The sequence below is a fragment of the Balearica regulorum genome, chromosome 4 (assembly GCF_011004875.1).
Source record: "Balearica regulorum gibbericeps isolate bBalReg1 chromosome 4, bBalReg1.pri, whole genome shotgun sequence".
Classification (NCBI taxonomy): Eukaryota; Metazoa; Chordata; class Aves; order Gruiformes; family Gruidae; genus Balearica; species Balearica regulorum.
Window position 1 is genome coordinate 28343717 of NC_046187.1, and position 17751 is coordinate 28361467.

General features: G+C 39.9%; 1 protein-coding gene across 2 annotated transcripts in view; it reads left to right on the forward strand.

Annotated features, from left to right (window-relative positions):
* The window catches only part of TSPAN5 (tetraspanin 5), a 93369-nt gene that overhangs the window by 50192 nt on the left and 25426 nt on the right, over positions 1-17751 (forward strand). The gene's annotated exons all lie outside the window — the stretch shown is intronic.

The following is a 17751-nucleotide window of genomic DNA, read 5'->3' on the forward strand; positions in this document are numbered from 1 at the left end:
TTACCATAAGCTCCCCCCCTCCCCCCCATAATGGCACCAATCTATTGCTTCTAGTCCCTCTTTGCAGAAAATCTACGAGATTAAAAAAACTCATACAATTTCACTGAAGTGTCCTATGTTTTGTAATTTGGTATAAGGGTATACTCTGTTCACTCAGTAATAATTCAGTGAAGAATTCCTCTTGTGAATTCAATAAACACTTCTTGATCCTTATTAATTATTGTCCAAGTTGCAGCCTTCCTTTTGTGGAATGGAATTGAGCAATTGCTAGGAAATGTCAATGGAAGTGAGTTTGTGTCCTGTGTGTCACACAGCTTGTTCAAAGAGTAGTCACTGAAAAGTGGATCAGGATAACTTGTCTTCTGTAAAAACACTGGTGAGTCTGAGCTTGTACGCATGCTTCTGGCAAAACTCTTGCTCTTGTGTAAATAGAGATGTGACAGGGAGGTGAGGTTGCTTCTGCATAAACATTTTGTTGGCACCTCTTTTTCAGTCAAAGAAGCCAATTGATGTCAGCTCTTGAGGTGAAAAAATTTTACTTCCATAAGGAATTTTTTTCTATGCAAAAGGAATAGAATCATAGAATCATCATAGAATGGTTTGGGTTGGAAGGGACCTTAAAGATCATCTAGTTCCAACCCCCCTGCTGTGGGCAGGGACACCCCCCACTAGACCACGTTGCCCAAAGCCCCATCCAACCTGGCCTTAAACACTTCCAGGGATGGGGCCTCCACAGCTTCTCTGGGCAACCTGTTCCAGTGCCTCACCACTCTAACAGTAAAGAATTTCTTTCTAACATCTAATCTAAATCGACCCTCCTTCAGCTTGAACCCATTACCCCTTGTCCTGTCACTACACTCCCTGATAAACAGTCCCTCACCATCTTTCCTGTAGACCCCTTCAGATACTGGAAGGCTGCTATAAGGTCTCCCTGGAGCCTTCTTTTGTCCAGGCAGAACAACCCCAACTCTCTCAGCCTGTCCTCACAGGAGAGGTGCTCCATCCCTGCCATCAGCTTTGTGGCCCTCCTCTGGACTCTCTCCAGCAGCTCAACGTCTCAATGAATAGATGTAGCCTTATTCAAAAGTATTTTAAATAGCTTTTGTTCTGTAATTTGAATGGTAACAATTTATATAGCTTGATTATAAGGTGTTCCTCAGTGCCCTTTCTTAAAGGTACGGAAGGGATAGATGGAGGACTACTGGTTAGACTGTATCAGGTTTGATAACATGACGATGTTACTGGATTTTTATTATTTTAATAATGAATGAAAGAAGTCTCTAATGTGCAAATTCAGGGTAAAAATCTAAAAGTGAAAATTGGGGCACAACAAGGATGCCTTTTTTTAAATAACAACTTATTTCTAAATCATGAGATGGATTGTACTGCATATAAAGTCAGGAAGCATTGATTGCTTATGCAGAGTACTAAAATGCACCATCTCAGAAAATGAAGGGTATCCAAGATACTGCTTTGAGACTGGCAGATGTCGTGCAGGACTTGTGGCAAAGCATGGCAGCATGCGTGTCCATATGTTGGCAGCCTTACCACAGGTGTAGAAAAATGGAAGCACATCATTTCTTGATGAACATGGCCGAGCTCAGAGTCTTGCTCAGTGTAGAAGTCACTTGTTGAACCCAGGTCACCTCTTCAGCTTTTACAAACAGATACTGTCTTTTTCAGTGGTATTTTTAATTTCATTTTGCAAGTTATGACAAGGTGGTATGTTAACTTTCATTATGAAATGAGGTGTTCTGCTAATGAGAACTTACCTGGATGCTTACCATGCAGCTTACAATGCTGTGTGTTGTACGTGCTAAGAATAGCAGTAGTTTAATGTAATTCCAAAGGGACTTCTTCAGGTGGGCAATTTTCAAGGTCATTGAACACAGGAAGAAAAATCCCAATTGGTGAGTTTAACTGCAGTGTAAATATTAGGAAGGTCTCAGAGCTACACTAAAGAAAAGAAAGGAAAAAAGGGAAGGGAAGTGGAGAAGAGTCTGAGGTCCAGGAAGTAATTTTTATTAGTGTCTGATTATATTTTGTCTTTTAAAGTCAGAGAAGTATTCTGATCAATATGAAAAAATTTATTGCTGCAAAAATGTACCAAAGTTCTGTTTCTGCATTTAGTAATATCTCTGATTAACTTAGAAAACTATGTATTGGGGAGGAGAAACTTTGTACAAAGTTCTAAGTGTGTGAGTGTGGTCAGTCTATAAATATATACACACATTTATTCTTGATGATTTTATCTGTACTATTGCCTTTTTTGTATATATCTGGAGCAATGGCATGGCTGGATTACTCAGAAAGCCCTTGGTGATGGGATTTGGAAGAATGAATTAAGTAGAAAGTTAAGCTGAGCTCTTAATTGTATTGCTTCTGTCAGTTTGAGACAGGGTAGCTGTCCTCTTACTTTGGTGCAACCTTCCAATGTTTTCAGCCCTGACTTACAGAAAGGCTGCATAGCAATACAACGAAGTAGCAAAAAACCCCTTTTCTCTCTATTGGTTGCTCCAGTGTATAGAACATGGTATTGGTGTGCTTACAGTCTCCTACAGTTATTGCTGATTCATATGACAGAAGTAAGAAGAGCACCTGCTGTTTAAGTATGTGTCAAACCGATCAATGGAGTTGTTGAGAAAGAAATTGATACATTTAATAAGCATATATGAGTATTTTCTTATGACTCAAATTACTTCATATTTACTGGGAGCCAAGAATTGTGAGAGTCCTTGAACTGATGAAAAGAGGGGAATCTGTATACATAATACATCCTTTTTTTCTCCAGGAAAATTGTGATCTGTAAGATGCCTTAATTTTGCAAGGGAAATAACCATTCAAAAAAGTAAACTGGACTGAGGTACTCCATGAGGGAATACAAAAATACAGGTAGCTATTCTCAGATGGAGAGGTGAAACAATTTCAGTTGCAAAACTGATTGCTTGCATTTTAAAGTGACAAAGCAGAAGATCTGGTAAGGTTGGTAGATATTTCCATTAAAATTTGGCTTTCTAAAATAACAAAATATATTTAAAGAGGAGATGCAGCAGGTGGCTTCAGATACAGTGGTACTATTTTTAACCTGATTCTCTGATATGAATGGATGGCATCTGAATTAGGAAAGCTTACTGATGTAGCATTATGGGGTTTTTTCCACTTTCAGTTTAACTACATATATGGTAATAAATTGTTTCTCTTAAGTTAGATACTATGGACATTAACAATATTTATGGGGAGAGTTTTCACAAGCTTCCAGTAGTTCTCAGCTACTGTTAAAGTCAAAAGGGAAATTAGAATTGTGCCACAGTTTAGTATGTTTGTATATCCGGATTCTTGTGCAACCTCTGCCTGGAGAACTAATGATTCCTAATTTTTTCCAACACATTTAAAAAATTATTTTTTAAACATTTTTTCCCAGTTCTATTATATACCTCTAGATTGATAATAGATGTAGCATCTTATGGGGACAGACAGTTGGCTCAGCCGGCAGCCCAAAACAATCTCTCTTAGTCACTGGAAACATTATGGAGTGTGGGCTTTCTCCTTCTGCTGCTTCTTTCACAGCTTCAGCCTCCACACAGCCTCATGGCTGATCAGAAGCTCTTTGTTTGTGCATATATGTGATTATGTTGGTTGAGAGTGCAGGGGCTCATTTTGCAAAGTTCCTGTAGCACATCCTCAGAGATCCTCATCATGTCAGGAGCTGTGTAGGAGAGGCAAGAGTAGGAGCACCAAACAGTCGGCGATAGACTACACTGACAATGTGGAAAGCTATGGGATAGATTTGTTGTCCTGCATTGTTATATAAACATCGTATATATTGACTGTAATGGCAGGGCAGGGAGGCAACCCCTTTCCTTAGTTTGGGGTCTAACACTTCAACACGTACATAGTTTTTCCTTCTGCTCTGCCTAAGGGAAGAGCTGATAGTGCTAACTACTATTATTAACTGAAGGAAAGACAAAAAGCTATTGGTTATGTCTCTTGGTCTTCACACACACAGTTCCCCTTTCTCTCTCTTTTTAATGCCCTGAGGGTGACTGCTGTAGAGTATAATTGCTTGATTCGGTGCATTGGGAGAGAGGATCTGACACGCCACCCTGCACTTGTTTGTTCTCTGCCCGTTTGGCAGTGACAAACCAAGCAAAGGTCACGCGAGTGCAGCCAGAATAGCGCGGCAGTGCTGGGAACCCAGTCACATTACACTGGGGTCCTTTCATGCCTTCTGTGTGAATAGGGGTCAGCGCTGTACCAAATGTGGAATTAATTTGTGATTTCAATGGAGACGCATCTAAATGGCACACACTGAGGAATCCCACCTGAAGCTGGAAATACAGCTTTTGGGCCAGGTGGGAAGGGCTGACCATGGATGGCTAAATGAAGGTTTGAATGAAGAGTATTGGTGAGAGTGACTTTGGGGCAAAGCAATTACAGGCCTGATCCTAGAAAACCCTGCACACAAGCCAGGTGATTCTACCAGGGAGACCTAAGTTTAACAGTCACATAAGGAGCTGTTGAAGGCACGTTCCCTAATAAAAAACCTGACACCTCAAAGAGTTAGGTGTGTCATCTTGTATGCTTATGTTTGTGTGTTTGCATTTAAGTGTATACTCACTGGGATGCCTTCTCTCCCTAGCATCGTTTAGGTTGAAGTGTAGTTATTGAATCTACAATTTTATGCTAACAGGCCTAGCTACATAGTAAGTGTTATGGGTCTGTGTACAAAAATCCTGTGAACCCAGTTTGATTGAGTACCGATGGGGCACAGTGGGGTCTTGTCCAGGAGCTGTAACTCATACAGTTGGACAGTGCTGGTGATGTATGTGAAAGAAGAGACTGCAATCATTTAGCAGGCTACAGCCATACTAGTGGTGCTGGCCATTTTAGACCTTTATAGAGATATGGAATTGAGGGAAACTTATAGAAAGCAATTACTTTCTTTCTGAGAATGCTTTATTAAATGTCACAGAATCTTATTTTGCCTTTCTGCATATTCCATCAATTTGCTAGCTCACAGACTGATGCCTACAATTCCAAGGCTGTCTTCTGTTGTGTTTCCAGTGAACAAATTTCCAACTTATAGCAGATATTTTCTTAGTGCTTAAGTATATGATACTGTGTTTGGATTGTTAAATTCCATTCCATCTGTATGTCCCATATGTTCAACCCTCCTACAGTTCCAGTTTGTTTGTGGTCACCTTTCTTCACTATGTGAAGGAAAGGACATGAGGTACTAGTGAAGGATTCTTGCTGATAGCTCTACAGTCATGGTGACAGTTTGTACAGTTGTGTATTGCTGAAGGCTTTCTCTCACTCTTTCTCTGGGTAGCCTAGTGCAGGATTGCTTGCAGTGTTTGTGCAGCAGAGGACAAGCAAATTTAAAGGTCTCTTCCTGACTCCTGATACAGGAAAATAATTCATGCTCTGAAAGGTTTCTTACATCCTTGTAGTGGGTGAACTACAGCGCAGACTAATGGGGAAGCTTCCCAGACTGAAGTGTTTTGTAATGGAAAAGAAGGCAAGCAGAGCATTCTGGATTTTCCTGGGCATGTTAGTCAAGATACAAATAACTTCAGTTGTTTCAAAAAGAGGTCAGTAGATGAAATTATTGAGCAACAGGAAAAAGATGTTTGATATTGCTTTTCCTTGCTCAATTAATTTTTTTTTGTTTGCATTTACTTCTTGAGAGTTTAGAAGTGGCTTCCAAATATACTTGCTCTTAAACAAAAGCAGGGCTGAAAGCTGGAGAAGCTATGTTAAGAGTGGTTTCCTTTCCAGATCCATCTCTGGGAAAGGGTGAGGTGGTGAGGCACTGGAACAGGTTGCCCGGCGAAGTTGTGGAAGCCCCCTCCCTGGAAGTGTTCAAGGCCAGGTTAGATGGGGCTTTGGGCTATCTGGTCTGCTGGAGGGTGTCCCTGCCCACAGCAGGGGGGTTGGAACTAGATGGTCTTTGAGGTCCCTTCCAACCGGAACCATTCTATGATTCTGTGATAAAACATACCATTGCCTTTCAAGTTGTCTCATTTCCTGTTACCTGTGTGTTTGTCATGGTGGAAAATGAAACTCTGACGCTATTGCCTTTGGGTAAAATGTAAGCAATGTTTTTCAGGTAAGGGAAAAACTTCAGTAATGTTTTTCAAATACGTTATTTTTTTCTATGTAGTGTTATGCTTGCACTTTTGTGCTGCAAAATGTTTATTTTCTCTGCTAGCTTGGATTCAAATTGCAGTGCAGGCAGGGAGATGTTGAACTTAGGTTAGCTATTCGATGCTGCATATGTTCTCCTTTACACTCATGCTCAAGTTTTTATCCCTGTTCTACCAGGGCATCTTCTTCACATTAGTGTTTTTAGCAGGAATTAATCATTTCTGGTTAGCAGCTGAGATGCACTTTCTTTGCTATATAAATGCATCACTAGAATACACTGTTATGTGTAGTGTGGAGTTACTCCTCTAGAAGATGAAGCCTTTTAAGCAATGTTGAGAAAATTTCCTTTTTTTTTGTGCTTTTGCCTTTTGTTTCCATCACAGGTTTGTTAGAACACTGATTACTTGATCTCCTTCTATTTTTGACTTTAATATCCGTGATGAGAAGTTTGTTATCAGGGGTGGTCAGGATGCTTTCTGAGCCCCTCATTCTGACAGAGGTCTCCTTTATCCAGTTTGTGCCCTAACGCATTGCTATTGTGTGATTTGCCCAAAGCGGTGCTGTTCCTATGAGATCTTGTGGGGCTCTTAAACGCAGAGTTCTTAGTTGTGTTATCTTCCAGTAGATCAAGCCAAATGTAGTGGGTTTTGCCTGGAAGGCTGGAGTTGAGTCTGTGGGTTGCAGAGGTCCCTTTTGAGATTCTATGTAGGGTGACTGTTCCATGGGAAAGAGCTAAAAGTTGTTTAAATCAGTTTTATTGCTGGCACTCAATAGTGAAAACTAAGTGCTTTCTTTTCTTCTCTTTTCTAACAATGTCCAGCTGGGCATGGAAACTTAGCCAGTATTCATATTTTTATGATTAAATGGCTGCTTTGTGCTAACTCGTATACCTTGTGCCTTGAAACCCTTCTGGGGCTGAGCAGAAAGTAAGAAAATACTTTTCCTACTTAAAGAGGAGTTGCATTTGCTGGACTAAGTTAAAATGATGAGTGAATGCAGAAAGTCAAACCAAATCCCGTTCTCTGTTCATGGTTGTTGGGGTTTTTTTTGGGTGGTGTTTGTTGTAGGGGTTTTTTTGGTTGTTTATATATATATATACACACACACACACATATACTATTTGTGGGACCCTGTTTGGAAACTGATGTGTGACATGAAGACTTTATTTTTAAAATCATTTCAGTGTTTCCAAGGCTTTCTTAAAAATGGTCTTGAGGTACTGTCCTCCTTGGTAATGATTATCTACAAGTAAATAAGATGGGACCGTAAAAGCAGCTGCTCTGCTTTTATGAATAAGGGAAAAAATGAGATTATCTGGCTGGCATGTGCACTCTCTCTTGCAAGTCATCTTCAAAATACCAGAACACCACCGTCACCCTGGAAGGGTGGTAGGCAAAGACTGCCTGACTGCAAGAGCACAGCTATGCAGTAGAAGGATCTTAGTGAGGCAGCGTCATTTGCTTTTTACAGCTTTTCTCTTAGGGGGCCATCTGTATGTACTACGACTGCATTTCCACGTCCCTCAAAGAAATTTTCTAATCCTTGTTTTCCTGGTATGTGCCGACAGGAGGGATCAGCTATTAGTGTTTGTGCTAACCAGAGAAGTGTAACAGTAGCCAGAGGTAATGAACTCATCAGGAACTATAGTTTATGGAAATAATGTAGTTCAAAGTGGCAATAAAATCAGGAATAAGTTTGCACTTAGCATGTGAGCATTTTATATGGTCTAGGTGATACTGCCCATACTGTTTGTCAAGCTGAAATTATATGAGAAGATTAGGCTCTGTTGTAGTGAACTGGAAATCTTACAATATAGTTCTGTTTCTGCAATGCATTTATTCTTAAAACAACTTTAACACCCTCAAATTAAATTGCAGCGATAACATTGTATATAACTTCAGCACAAGTCCAGCAAAGGTGTTGACAGCAAAACCTCCCCAGACTGCCATATCACATAAAGCAGCTGTGATTTGAAGGGGCACCTTTACAGAAGTGAAGAGCATTTTGCCTACATGTTTAGTCAAGCCTCCGATGCCTCTTTTGAGAATGACAAATAATAGAGGTGTTTTTGATGCTGTCTGGAAACAAGACAAAGGGTCAGCAGTCTGTTTTGTTTAGACAAGCAGCTGGTTTATAGCTGCTTTTTTTCCCCACTGCCAAACTGTGGAACTTTTGCCTAGGAATAAAACTTTCAGGTAGAAAACATTGTGAGCATTTGTTGCCTCTTGTTTGTTCCATATCACTTTTTTTAAAAGGATTTCAAATCAGAGTTTGTTTGCTTTGCCCCCTGCCAAGTAGTGTTATTGCAGAAATAACAAATTGATGTCAGCTCCTGCAAATTTTACTTTTATTGGAAATTAGAAAGATAGTATAAAAATAGCTAATAAAGCATTGATTAATTTTGACATAAGTAAAAAAAAAAAGGGCTTAATTTTGTGAATAATCTTGTTTAGCCTACATTGGGGCATATACAGTAGCTTCTAGAGTTAGTAAGAAGCAATGCACTGCAAGACAAAACGCAAGGCTGAATGACCTTATTGTCTGGAACAGAATTTTCAAAGCTCTGTCCCACAGACCTTCTCATGCCTCTGGAAGCTGGACTAAGAGATCCACAGAACCATTTTTAATGTATGATCTGAATTTTTTAGTTCTGGGCAGTTACAGTGTAGTACACAGGAAATTATGAGGATTAACAGTGGCTAAAACCAGTACTGTGTTTAGAGCCATTTCCCTCTATTACAAGGACTACAAGGTGCAAAACAATAAAGAATTTTGTTCAGTATTTACAGAATACATGTCTTGTAATTTGGCTTCATGCATCTGGATTGCTGATAGTGATTGTGTGTAGGTATTGGGAAATAATTTTGATAGCTGTCTAATTAGTGCTTTGGCTTTATTTCTTTTCCCCCACATCTCTCCAAAAAAACCAAGGTATGCACACAGCTGGTATGACTTTTGATGTTATGCTTTTGTTTCTGTTGACAAAGTAGTACTGGTCTCTATGTTCAAGATGGCTGCATCTTTGTAAAGTGAAGAGTTACTAGGCTGTCAAATAATTCTTAATAAACCTACTATGGTCTCTCTGTGTCCCCTTCTTCCCTCCATCCCCCCAATGTTCAGTGCAGTGACTTATTAAAGTTTATTTTATGTATTAACATATGTCATACGTATGTGTATTTGCCATTGCAGAGTTTATAGTTCTGAGTCGGATTTGATCTGAGGAGAGATGTGATAAGCTATACAGTCACATCATACTGGGGTTAGGATTTTGGATACCTGAGCTCAGCTTCTGGCATGTTACTAAACTGCGGTGAATCACTTCCTACCTTTTCAAGCTATGATTTCTTTGTACATGTGGTACCAGTTTCTTTGTAAATGGCTTTGAACATTTTACTGTGGGGGACCCCCTAAAAGACAACCAGGAATGACCATTTGGTGAAGGTAAGAGGAAATAAAGCTATTGTAGAATTTGCTGGAAAAAATTGTGTGTGCACATGAGGTTGGGTGTGTGTTCACCATTTGCTCTGTGTTCAGTCTCTTTTCTGTGCTGGTTGTTTTCTCTTTTTAAGTAGAAGGAGAGCCAGATTAAACTGTTTGGCCCAAGTTTGTCTGTAAAGCTGGTGGTGTTCAGTTGGTGTGCCTCTCTGTCCAGATTGGATCAATCTTTTCATCCCTCCCTCATCCTCCACATGTGTTTTCTGTGAAGCAAATAGATCTGAGTATAGTTCATTGAAGTGGCCTGGGATGTGGCAGCTTGTGCAGCTGGGATAGAATATTTTGGGACTCCCTTTCTGTAGGCTATGAGCACAGCTAGGAGCCGAGACTGCTTTCCGGAAAGGAAATGCTGAGCATTCAAAGTATTGTGCTCTGTTGACAAGCCTACCTATTTGTGTTTCCTGGCTCTGCACTCTTAAATCAATTGTGTAGGCAATGTAATTACCCATTTCTTACTAAGGAAAAAGACTAGCTCAGATGCTTTCTGTTTGCTGTATCAAATTCAAGATTAGATGTTACAACTTCACTGCTTGTAACTGAAAATAACTATGCATTTGTGTATCAGTTTCACAATAAGAATTTCACATATGGTTTGTTTTGTGGGTTTTGTGTGTGTGTGGTTTTGTTGTGTTCTTTCAGGTTTTTTTGATTGTTTGTTTTGTTTTTTAAACTTCTGCTTTTAATGGAACAGTAGTTTCAGAAAAATAATATGAAGAAGAGTCATGGTGGGGCTGCACCTAAGTAGCCTGAAGCCTCAGGTAGGGTGATTTGGGAGGAATGAGATCAGCGCAGCAGCAGGAAGAGGAGAGCCGGAGGAGGTCTTGTGTTCCTCTGGGGTAGGAAGCTGCTAGCCCTGGGTAGCAAGACAGACCTGGAAAATGGCCCATTTGCAATACTGCTTCCAGACACTTTGCTTCACCCCAGCTTGAAGCAGAACATGCTTTCTTTGCCTTCGGACTTTTTGTTACTTGCAGGCCAGAAAGAGAAGGCTTATGTCTTTGCATTGTTAAATTGGCTAGGAGAAATGATTAGTGCCCTGATATAGGATGTAGAATTCAGGTTTGGTGTTTGTTTTTTTTTCCAGTTCTCTTATTTTCATTTTGGACTTTTCAGCTGCATGAGGTTGTGTGTTTAAGCCCATACTGTTTTCATACTGCTACAGCACCACTTACATAATTTTAGGATAGTTTTAAAAATAGAAACTGACTTCAGGCGGCGAAGCTGCAGTGGAGAGGACTGAGACAGAGATGGAATGGTATTGATGAAGAGAACAAGGCTGGATTGGAAAAGTAGAGAGACACGAGGCACTTAATGTAGTTCAGAAGTGAAGGCAGGGAAGAGACCCATGGAGAGGTGTGTGCAGCAGAATTTCTCAGTCTTCCTGCATAGTCTTTTGGGCTCGGGGAGAGCAGAGAAAGAGAGGGTGGTGAAATAAAGACCAATTGAGAGTGTAAAGAAGAGTAGAAAAGAAGGGATAGGATCTGTGTGGGATGAGTGTACCAAAGAATGGTGATGTTACTTCAACTCTGTAGGCTTTTTAGATGTTTCTGTGTGGTAGTGGTGGGATATTTACCTTAAAGGTCTTTGCTTTTTGTATTGCGGGGGGGAGGGAGTAATGCACTGGTTTTAGGAAATTAGCTAGAACTCATAGAAACAAAAACCTTAAACTCCCAAAGGCTTCTATTGAAGAATTTTACAAAGTGATTGCTATGTATAAGTTTTGCATGCTTTAAAAAAAATCTGCTCCAAATAAAGTATTTTCTTCAGACAGCAGGACTTTAGTTTAGAGTTTCACTGTGAACTTGGAAAGAGTTAAATTTATTTTATCTAGGCTTGAGGGGAGTTGTTGCCCAAAAGTTGGAGCAAGGGAAATAGAGTCTAATTCATCCTTCTTCTTCTGTTTTCCACTATATCAATTTCTGTGAACAAGAGGAGAGGGACTTCAGTCTTTAGGGACTCTTGCTCCAAGCTGATTGGCAGTGCTTACAATTGCACCACCAGAAAGCAATAAAATAAATACATAGAGCAACAGTAACAGAAAGCAGATGTCTTGCTTTTGCAATTAAAGAATTGGAGAAGGCAATAAGAAAATAATGGCAATGGATTGTGTATTTGAGGAGGGAGGGAGTATATATATCTTGCTTACTCATTGGACAAAATGGAAAACCCCAAACTGGTGAAAAGAAAAGGTACATTAACAGCTACAGTACCTTGCTTTGAAAATTGGGGTCATACGTGCTTAATTTTTTTATGAGAGCTAAGAGTTCTGCAAGATGGAGCAGACAGCTTTTCTCATTGTGTTCTTGGGTCTGGTTTTCTACTTTGGATGATTCTATAAAATCAGTCATATCTCTGATTCAGCTGAGCAAAATGTGTGGAAACTGGGATCTTTTTTCTTCCATGTCTGTGCGTTTTGTATTGGAAGGGAAAAGGTATTATCAGTTATCTGTGAAATATAGTTTAATGTTTTTTTTAAAAGCTGCACATAAAATGGAAATAGATTTGACGTCTTTTAGTCTATATTCAGTCTATATCTGAATGTCGCTGTGAACCAAAATGGTAATTAGTCACCTACACAGCATCTTCATTCAGTGACTGTAGTACATGGAGTTTTTCTGCTGGTAATGTCTCAAGGCAAACAAGAAATGGGCTTTAGGAGAATGCATTCTTTGTAAGCATTAGCATAAATATGTAAATGCGTATGTATGCTTTGAGCAGTTTGCCTTTCCCACGTATGTTTAGCCACATGAAAATGAAATGCTGTAACAGTTTGTGTTGAGAATCGAAAAGTTACGGGAACTGGGGTGAATGGAAGAAGGAACAGGGCAGACTTCTGGTACCTTCCTTCTCTGTGATACTGGTCCAGGCTAAAGCTGGAGAGTTGAGAGGATGTCCTATTTGTTTTGTTTGAAAGAATGCTACCTGACATATTTAAAGCAGAGTACATCCATGGTAAGAAGGGAAGAAGCAAGCTGTGTGAACATGTTAATTTCTGGTTTGGTGCCCTTTCTCTATCAGGGCTACTTTAAAAACAAACAAGCAACAAAACCAACAACAAAATCCTTTGTGCTCTGACACAAACATTAAGTTCCTTTTTTGCCCTGCCTTAAAAAGCAAAAAGACTGATTTGGCATAAAATACTTTAAAGCAAGCAGTGAATATTCTGACTTTGAAATATTGAATGAGTCTCAACACAGAGTGCTACAGAGGAAGTGCTTAGGGAAAAATTGTTCATCTGGGGTTTGAGTCAGTTAGGAACTTGTCAGTGCTGCTTTATACGTGTACAAAGCTCAGGAGTCCTGTGTTTTCCTGACTGTATTTCAGGATATGAAATATTACACTTCATGTTGTCCCAATCACTGCTGTGCTTGTCAGTAAAATACTGTACCTTGTGTTCCCATGCTGTGCTGGCTTGAGTCACACAGAAGGAAATCTCGCTCTGTGAATAACCTACAGCATATTGTCACAGGAGAAACACCAAAGTGCCCATAAGAATCCTGATAGTCTCCTTGCTAACACTGTGCACAGAGTTCTTGTGGCAGCTCAAAGCAAGGGCAGGTGGGAGGTTTTCACACTGCTTAAATACAGGGCTCAACCCCCCCCCCCCCCCAAACAAAAAGCTTTTGCGAGGAAGCTCTGGTTCTCAACTCTGATGGTTTTGACATGCTTCTGCTAGTGAGTTTGTATTGTTGCGGTGAAGGTGAGATTAGATTGTTGCACTATTATTATTCCTTCTCACACAAGCCTTTAATGTATCTACACATGGATGTGCACTGGTTTATGCACGTGGCACATTAACCAACCTTTTACTGCTCGGCCTGTGGTTGTCGTACTTTTGGTTGAAAACTGGTGCCAACTTATTCAAGAATGTTAGCTGAGATTAAAATTCAGTATGTGAAGTAATGTCTGATCACTCTACAATTAAGCTCCTCTCTCTCTCTCAAATTTTTTCTAGTACTTGCATTAGTATTTACCCTAGCACCCTTTAAATGAAATGCTGTGCTGTATGATGCTGTATCCCTAGCAACAAAGAATAGTTTTCCTCCATGCAGGCGAGACTGGGAATAAGATACGTGCAGCTTGAGGCATTTATCGATCAATCCACTTCTGAAAACTGCATGTGAACTTTACAAGTAGGGCAACAATACAAGTACTGCTACACATTCTGCTCTTAAGTACATATAATCTTTATAGACGAGTCATTTGAACACACTTGTCTGATGTTTGTGAATAGAAAACCTATGGCTAAGAAAGTTCTATTATGCATTTTTTGTAAGGCTGTAATACTCCAGAGAAATGTTCTAATATTCTCCTGCAAATTATTGTTTAAAAAAGAAAAGTATCAAGATTTTACAAGCTCTGCCCCAGATCCGGTGACCATTTATAGTCAGGCTAAATGGTCTTACTAGATGTCTGTGGAGAATTGAGACTGTTTTTCTCTGAGTGTTTTGTAGATAATGAGGCAAACTTCCACTTTTTTATTACTTGTTGGAATAATTTAATCGATGTAAATGAAATTTTCCAGACTTAACTGAGATGATGTGTATGCCATCTCACCCTCTCCCCAGGTGCTTCAGATGTGAAGACATTTTCTTTCAGGTTACAAGCAAGCAGTTCAAGACTGTCTTGGAGACATCTGCAGAAGGGCTGCAAGATAAGCAGGATACGCGTCCTGTTTTACTTCTGGTTCTAACAGCAAAAATACAGAGGGATTTTTGTGAGGCACTTTCAATTTTTTTTAGGCTATGCAGGAATTTCTTTCATAATTGTCAAGAAAATCCAAAGTTAATCCTGGTGAGAGGTGTAAGTCTCCTCATGAACATCTGTCTTCTGCCAGTGGGGATTACTGAGAGCATTCCTATGTGCTTCATCCCCATAGCTGGCTGAGTTTGTGCAAGGGTGGGCCTTTCTAGGGCATGATTGTAGGGGGTTAGGTCGGTGGTCTGCCTTGCTCAGTATTTTGTCTCAAGTAATGCAAGTTTGTCCAAGGAAAGAGGCATTTAAACAACAAAGCATGCATACATACAGTGATGTCTTCCCGATTATGATTGCCCAATAAGCAACAGTGTAAAAACTTCCTGAGCTAGAAGCTGCATCAAAATCACTTTTCAATAGCTATGGATCCTCCATTAATTTATCTAATTTTTTTCTGAATGCCACTAAGTTTTTGATTTCCACAGCATTCTGTGATAAAGAGTTCATGATTCCATCATGAACCTTTTTCTCCTAATGGATCTTGTCCATTGTTCCTGCTTCTTCAGCTGCTCAAAAGACAATGGTACAGAGATTTCCATTTTGGGATATGAAAAGGACTGAGCAGCGTGTAATTCTTTGTTCATCTTGAAAACTATGAGAAAACTCAGTTTCCTGGTTTTTCTTGACAGACTTTCCAGAAGCTTGACAATCTCAGCTTTTTAGGTGCTTCAGCTTCGTATAGTACAGTCTTGTTACCCAATCCGTAAATTGAGACGAGCTTCGCCTGGTTTGAGGCCCATATAATCTACTATAAGTTGCCTTTTGCAAGCCATGAGGTAATCTTACCCTTAAGTCTCAACTTCCCATGAAGGATCAGGACACTTGTCTGGATTAAATGGAATAAAACTAGTGGATCTGAGCCAGACTTACAGCTGATGTATATGGCTGTTAAGTTACACTTGTATTCACTGATCAAATTCTTTCATTCTAGTTTTCCACGCTTATTCTGTTCAAAGCCATATTAAGGTATTCGCAAAACACAATGTTTTGCACCTCTCTGTAAATAAGTTTGCCACCTCCAAATACAGCTTATGGGTTTTTATAATAATGTAGCTTTTTTCCCCTCACTCCTGTTCCTTCAACCTTGGTGCCTTTCGCTGTGTAAGAAGGAAGGAAAGGAACCTGTTACTGCAAAAAAGAACTTAACTGCATTTGTCTAAAAGTGATTTGGAAACTTGTACAGCTTTATCTCAAGTTTCAAATAATCACTGCAGTCAGGAGGATTACACACACTCTTCTGGCAAGCTTTATGACCATAGAAAAAGAGCAGTCTCAATACAGGTAAGATGACCTTTTTTGGCTCACATGGTGTATCACAGGAGGCTGTACTGACATTCTCAAATCCATCTCTTGTACTTTATAGACAGTTAAGGCTGCAGAAATAACAGACTTTCTTGACCAGCAGTTCTGTTTTTCCATCTAGGAAAAAATTCCATTTATTTTGTATTAAAATACAGCCAAGCCTGCGATGGTTGCCTTTGAAGAATACTGGCTTGTAGTATTGTTTAAATTTGCAGTCATGACTCTTCAAGTCAAAATGGATAGTTTCATTCCCAGTTAGTATAGATGGGCTTCTGGGTGAGCTGGCTGGATGTGGTAAGCATAGTCCTTTGGTCAGCTGGCAAAGCACACTTGGAGGAGAAAGTCACAGAGATGTGAGGGGTTTTAGGGAACTTTGGGGTATTGCAGTGAGGATATTCCACCTGATACTGAGTTATGCTTTACAGATACTCTTGTATAAAGCTAAAATTGCCACCTAAAAAAAAGTATAAGGAAGAAGGAATCTTTGAAGCTGTTGAAATCACTTCTGGGAAAGCTTTTTAAGTTGATATTCCTGCCTCGTCCCACTTCTCAACAGAAAAACACTTTTGTCCTGTTTTGAAAAAGAAAAATCATTAGGATACTTAACTGTTTATACAAATCTTAAGAGGAAGGCATACTATGTGCCAGAATAAATCTGTACACTGCAGTGTGGAGAAACCACAAAGAAAACCAGGGTTAGATGTTTGAGTAACATTCCATTCCATGCCCTGAAACTAGAGTGAATATAGTTTTCTTTTTAGCCAGCACTTAGGTTTTAAAAATCATAGATGAAAATTGGACAGATGGACATTTAGAGATATGCTCGGACACCCACTATATGTAGGACACCCACTATATGTAGGTTGTTTTGGTGTTTTTTTTTAAATATTCTACATGATTGGTACCGTATCATGCCAAATACGTAGTGGTGATGTTGGGAAACAGTGCTTATTCTGCCTGTTGCAGTGATCCTTAGCATGGGTTTTGTATGGAAACCCTGTAGTATTTGGAGGGAAACAATGCACTCTAAATTATTCAGTGGAATGGAGAATACAGGGATATAACAAAATTGTAGGTGCTGTTCCCTTTTCCATCATGGGGGAAAGACACTGTCTTTTCAGTTTACTGCTTTTGAGTCCCTTGGAGGAGAAAGGGACTGTAACTTTCTTTACAAAATACAGAAACATTCAGTATCAGAAAGGTTATAAAATGTTGGCTTCAAGGTTTTTAAAAATTCTTACTCTTTTAGACCAGTGTGCTGGTTTTGGTGGGATAAAGTTAATTTTCTTCGTAATAGCAGGTATGGGGCTATGTTTTGAATTTGTGCTGAAAACAGTATTGATAACTGCCGAGCAGTACTTACACAGAGCCAAGGCCTTTTCTGCTTCTCACCCCACCCCACCAGTGAGTGGGCTGGGGGTGCACAAGGCATTGGGAGGGGACACAGCTGGCACAGCTGACCCCAACTGACCAAAGGGATATTCCATACCATGTGACATCATGCTCAGAATATAAAGATGGGGGAAGAGGGAGGAAGGAAGAGGGGACACACATATGTTTGGAGTGATGGCTTTTGTCTTCCCAAGTTCCCGTTACGCATGATGGAGCCCTGCTTTCCTAGAGATGGCTGAACACTTGCCTGCCCACGGGAAGTGGGGAATGAATTTCTTGTTTTGCTTTGCTTGCATGCGCGGCTTTTGCTTTACCTATTAAACTGTCTTTATTTCACTTTTACTCTTCAGATTCTCTCCCCATCCCATGGGGGGGAGTGAGCAAGTGGCTATGTGGTGCTTAGTTGCTGGCTGGGGTTAAACCGTGACAACCAGCATTATTTTTACTCCCCCTCTCCAAAATCATGGGTTATATTATATTTAAACAGCTTTCCGTGGGCAACATTGCTAAAACTGATAGTACATCTGTATTTAGGACTTCCTTTTAATCACTTCCTCCTACTAGGAGAGAGCTGCAAGGACAATTGTTTTGTGCAGGTGGTGGTAATACAACAGTAAAATAATGTTTTGCTTGACTGTGGAGTTTACTTTGAGTCTG